This window comes from Oryctolagus cuniculus, chromosome 4 (genome assembly GCF_964237555.1).
Source record: "Oryctolagus cuniculus chromosome 4, mOryCun1.1, whole genome shotgun sequence".
In the NCBI taxonomy this organism is placed as follows: Eukaryota; Metazoa; Chordata; class Mammalia; order Lagomorpha; family Leporidae; genus Oryctolagus; species Oryctolagus cuniculus.
The window spans coordinates 55259942-55266081 of NC_091435.1; positions in this window are offsets into that span (position 1 = coordinate 55259942).

Genomic DNA, 6140 nt, shown 5'->3' on the forward strand with positions numbered 1-6140 from the left:
AAGTTTTACAAAACTATATTTGCAGCAATACTGATGATACACACAGACGTTTCTTCTTTTGTCTTTCTTATTTGTTTTTTAAATTTTATGCTCCCACATGTAAGGGAGAATGGTATTTGTTTTGTGTCTGGTTTGTTTCACTCAACATGATGTCCTGCAGTTGCATCCATCTTGCTGCAAATGGTAGAATTTCATTCTTTTTTATAACTGACTAATATTCTGTTGTATATATATATACCACATTTTCTTTATCCATTCATCTAATGATGGACACCTTGATTGGTTCCAAATTTTGGCTGTTGCATCTTATTTATTTTAGATCTTAGCACTTTACTATGTTAGGTGGAAATGTTTCCCCCAGTTTGTTTTTCCTTTTTATTTAGTATAATGTAATGCTCACACTGGATTTGATTTGAAATATCCAAGAAGTTTATGGAGCCCTTATCATTTTGTGAGCTTAAATGTCCTCATACATGAAGAATATTTTTATATTGTACTAAGAAATATGTAAGACTTATGTAGAAGCTTTTAAATCAGAACAGAGTCATAAATATGCTAAGTGAGTCTAAATGAATCATTGATGACACTTAACAAGTCTAAACCTTCATTATATCATATAGCAGTTGGGTGGGGCTCATGAGAAAGTTATTTTTTTTTTCCTTCCAATATGTTTTCTGCCTCTTTCCCCAACCATTCCTTTTGCAAAAAAATAAAATTCTAAATATTTGAGAATTTTCATTAGTGATTTTTTTTAAAAAAAGATTTGTTTTCTTATTTGGAAGGCAGAGTTATGGAGAGACAGAGGCAGAAGCAGAGAGAGAGATGTTTTCTGTCAGCTTGTTTACTTCCCAAATGGCCACAACAGCCAGAGTGAGCCTGTCTGAAGGCAGGAGCCAGGAGCTTCTTCCCATTCTCCCATATGGGTGCAGGGGCCCAAGGACTTGGGTCATCTTCTGCTGCTTTCCCCAGCCACATTATCAGGGAGCTGGGTCGGAAGTGGAGCAGCTTGGACTTGAATCAGGCACCAATTCAAGTAATTGCACTGCAGGTGGTAGCTTTATTGCTACTCCACAGCACCTGCCCCCATTAGTGATTATTAGTTGGCAAACATACACACACACGCATGCACACACACCAAGAAAACCCTCAGTGTATTCAAAGCAATGTTATGTATGCATAATCTACATTACTTATCTGCATATATATGTACTGAATTTGACATAACACATAAATGTTGCTGAAATTCTGATTGAGAAGTCAAGAGGCAGGGAAAAATGATCCTGTAGCACTTCTTCAGAGAACTTTAACAGGCGCTGAATCATGGCTATGGTGCTGAATACAAAGCACAAACAAAGCAATGACTACCAAGAGGTGGAAGTGGTCCAGTCAAAGGAAAAGTGAACAGTTAAGAGCAAAGTTTATGGCAACGATTTTTTGGGATGCTCAATGTGTTTTGCTTGTCAACTTTCTGGAGGGCCAAAGTATAAAATCATCTGCTTATTAGATTAATGTTTTGAGAAAGCCAAAGCTTTAGCAGAAAAATATCACAGAAAACTTCCTCACACAGTCCTTCTACATCTCAATAATTCTCCTTCTCATTCCTCTCATCAAAAAAGGGCGATTGAGAGCGAGTTTCCATGGGAAATCAACAGTCATCCACCTGACAGTCCTGATTAGGCTTCTTTTTGACTTTGTTTCCAAATTTTAGAAAACCTTTAAATGACACCCATTTTCCTTCAGCTGATAATGTACAAAAGGCTGAACTGACAAGGCTAAATTCCCAGGACCCTAGGTTCTTTAGGGTTTTTTAAATGGCTGGCATCACCACTTTCAACAGTGCCTTGACCTTGATGGCACTTACGTTAAGAAATAAAGTTTAAATATTAATTTTTTATCTTTTAAAGTTTATTATTTTATTTTATCCTTTAATTCCATTTCCATTAACTTTTTAAAGTCCTCTAGTAATTTTACCCTCCATTTAGAGTCATAAGATTTCAGAAGTAGTAGGAAATTTAACATTCACCTAAACCATTGGTATAACTGTCTGTTTCTTTACAAATATAGAACCTCAAGTTCTTATGTTTAGAGAGGCAGGTGTCTTGCACCAAGTCACAAACTTACAGCTGGGACAACTCCCAGTCAGGAGGCTTCCCTATTCTGCTATTGCTTAGTGAGTACTGGGACAGAAAAACAAACATCATTTTTTTATTGTAATATTCCAAAAGGTATCAATTTTATATCGTGGTTTCATAGAAGTTCATACCAAAGTTCAGCAAATTATAAAGGTCATACTTCCACGTGTACCAAACCTCCATTAGAAGAATAATGTAGATAAGAATTGGACTGTAGTTTCATGGGAAATAGTTTGTAAGAGATAGCAGCATTAGGTCATACCACTCGGTTTTGCTTTTTCATCTTCTTTATTAAAATAAAAAGCTAAGAAATTAAGCAAGAGGAATTTTCAAAAAAATAAAAAATAAAAAAATAAAATTTCAGAAATACAAGGAGTATTTTAAAGGTTCATGGAAATATTTATTATGAAAAAAATTGATTTCAAAAATTTTTGTAGCAAAATAAATTCATCATTGTATTCAATTCCCATGAACTTTTTCAAGTGTCCTTATATTTTTAAATTACCTTAAAAATTTTCCCCATGTACATGAGTATATTTTCCTTCAAAAAGAGTGAATAAATTACTGTAGCAGATACAGCTAAAGTACCTTTGATTATTATTACCAAAAAGGGCTGGTGCTGTGGCACAGTGGATTAACGCCCTGGCCTGAAGCGCCAGCATCCCATATGAACGCCGGTTCGAGACCCGGCTGTTCCACTTCTGATCCATCTCTCTGCTATGGCCTGGGAAAGCAGTAAAGGATGGCCCAAGTCCTTGGGCCCCTGTACTCGCGTGGGAGACCTGGAAGAAGCTCCTGGCTTCAGATCGGTGCAGCTCTGGCCATTGCAGCCACTTGGGGAGTGAACCATCGGATGGAAGACCTCTCTCTCTCTCTGCCTCTCCTCTCTCTGTGTAACTCTGACTTTCAAAAAAATAAATCTTTAAAAAAAAATTACTACCAAAATCCAGGCCATTCTCCTCTACTTCCTCTTTTGCCCAGAGTTAGCCGGTGTAATGAGATTCACGTATATCGTTCCAGATTTTAAGATCTATATACACACAAATGTATACACCTATAGAAACTCATGGTCTTGTTTGTACACTCCTTTTTCTTTTTATATTAGTGGTATAAGGAACTGTGTCAGCGGTCCCTAAGACCACCCTCTATGTTTGATGATCCACTAGGAGCACTCCCAAAACTCAGTATAAAGTCACAGTCATAGCTGTGATTTATTATGGAAGGATTGAAGCAAAACCAGCCAAGGAAAAGTCACATGAGAATTGTGAAGGGAACCAGGGCAAGCTTCCAAGAGTTCTCTTCCAGTGGAAACACACAGGGCATGCTTAATGCTTTCGGCAACAAATTGTGACAATGTGTGAAATATTGTCCACCAGAAAAGCTCATTAAAGATTCAGTACTCAGAACTTTCCTGGGAGTTGGTCACATAGGCACCCATTGCCTGGCATGTACCAGGACCGCACCCCCAGAAAGAAAGCAAATGTTCAGCATAAAACGAATTGTATAGTTTAGATAACAGCACACTATTATTATCAAAGAATGGTAGAATGCCCTTGGAAATCTAACTTCTCAGACAGTAGCCCAGGGCAAATCTTGCAAGGAGATCTTCCCAGGCTATCTAGTCTCTGCATAGTAACATACTTTTTTTTTTTGGCAGGCAGAGTGGACAGTGAGAGAGAGAGATAGAGAGAAAGGTCTTCCTTTGCCATTGGTTCACCCTCCAATGGCCGCCGCAGCCGGCGCGCTGCGGCCGGCGCACCATGCTGATCCGATGGCAGGAGCCAGGTACTTATCCTGGTCTCCCATGGGGTGCAGGGCCCAAGGACTTGGGCCATCCTCCACTGCACTCCCTGGCCACAGCAGAGAGCTGGCCTGGAAGAGGGGCAACAGGGACAGAATCCGGTGCCCCGACCGGGACTAGAACCCAGTGTGCCAGCGCGGCGCCGGCTGTAACATACTTTTTTGAAACCTGCTATTTGCGCTCAACAAAATCTTTTTTTGATGTCTGAGTATGTGTGCGGTGTTTCTTTTATTTTATAATATTTCACTTGAAAATACACCCTTAGGGCTGGCCATGTGCCCTATTATGCCACCACCTGCAACAGTGGCATCTGATATTGCAGCGCTGGTTCAAGTCACGGATGTTTCTTATCCAGCTCTTTGCTAATTTGCCTGGAAAAGCAACTTGTGATGGCCCAAGAGCTTGGGCCCCTGCCACCCAGGTGGGAGACCTGGATGTAGTTCCAGGCTCCTGGCTTCAGCCTGGCCCAGACCTGGCTGTTGTGACTATTTGAGGAGAGAGCCAGTGAATAGACCTCTGTCTCACCCTCTCCCTCTACCTCTCTGCATTTCAAATAAATACAAAGCAAATCTTAAAAAATAAAATACAAAATTGATAGTATATGTGTTTCCATGTACAATGCTTTCCTCAGTACACTAGAAATGGAATTGCCAGGCCACAGGGCATTATAGAAGTTGATGGACATTACCATACCACTCTAGAATGTTTTTATCAATTTATTTCACCACAACAAAGTATGAATGTATACTTTGCCCTACATTTTTTTTACAAAGTGTTACGAAACTATCAAATGAACATGTAAAAAATGGCTCCTTGTTGGGGTTTTTCTTTCTTTTAAAATGAATGAGTTTCTCTTCATTGAGTTGGCTTTTTTTGAGAATGCCCTATTTAATTATACAAGTGTATGGAGGATCATAGGCAGAAATATTAGGTCATATAAATGAGTGCCTCCAAGTACCCAGAATTTGATTTTTTTCTCTGACATGCATGATTCCTAGAGTCTGCCAAGGAGATTTCTTAAAACAGCTGAATAAAGCTACTCTTGATCGAATGAAAACTGTGACATCTCCGTGTTCTTGTGGCATTTGTATTAATCTACTAGGGCCACACAAACACCAGAGACTAAAGGCTAGAATAACAGAAACTTAGTTTCTTATAGTTTTGGTGACAGGAAGTCCAAGATCAAGGCATCGATAGATTTGGTTTCTTCTGGGGGCTCTGTCCTTGGCTGCCTTCTTGCTGTGTCGTCACAAAATCTCTCCTCTGTGTCACCCATCCTTAGTTTCTTTCTGTGTCTTACTCTCCTCCTCTTAGAAGGATCATGGTCTTAATTTCAACTTAATCAGTTCTTTAAAGACCTTATCTCTAAATATAGCCAAATTCTGAGATACCAGGGCTTAAGGCTTCAACATATTTTCTTTGGAGGAACACAATTCAGCCTATAACAAACAGCCTTATACCTTCAATCTAAAACTCTGGCAGGTAATTCAGTATGGAGATAAGCACTGTCTTCAGGGGACATAAATGAAGAAAAGTGGGTGATTTCAAATTGCTCAGAGAGAAAACTCTAAGCTGCTAGGGAATTAGGAAGGAATGGATGCTCCCTTTTCTGGAAGCTTGCCCTATAAAATGGTATGAAATTTAGTTTATACTCTTATTCAATCAATTTATACTGAATACTCAAGAGGTGCTAGCCTCTACAGACACAAAATTTGAAAGGAACATTTTTTTCTAAAGAGGTTGGAATAGAGGCCTATGGTAAGGCAGAAACAGTTTTGGGTCTTAACAGATGTGCAGCTGGTAGGAGAGGTTGAAGCATTTTGTTTAGCTGGTGCTAAGAATCATTCACTAAAGAGAACACAGTAAGGATGCCATTCCTTTCTTCAGTTTCTCTGCCTGTGCTATCAGCTTCCTTTGTTAACATGAGCACATCTGTATGTTTCGCCAGCGCAGGGGAGGCTGAGCTAATCAACTGGCCCCAATTTGGTCTTCCTGGTTCCCCTTCTGTCTGGGGTTCCCGGATGTAGCTGGCTGCAGCCACAACGCAGCCTATATTCCTCAGGGAGGAATGGAGCTTCTTTGAAATTCTCAATGAAGGAGGAGCCTACATTCTTTTGCTGGTTCTCCTGAGAGTGGATGAGGTAGACTGAATTCTTCCAAGTGATTTATATTAACTGCTACAGGAGAACATGATGAAATAGGTGTCA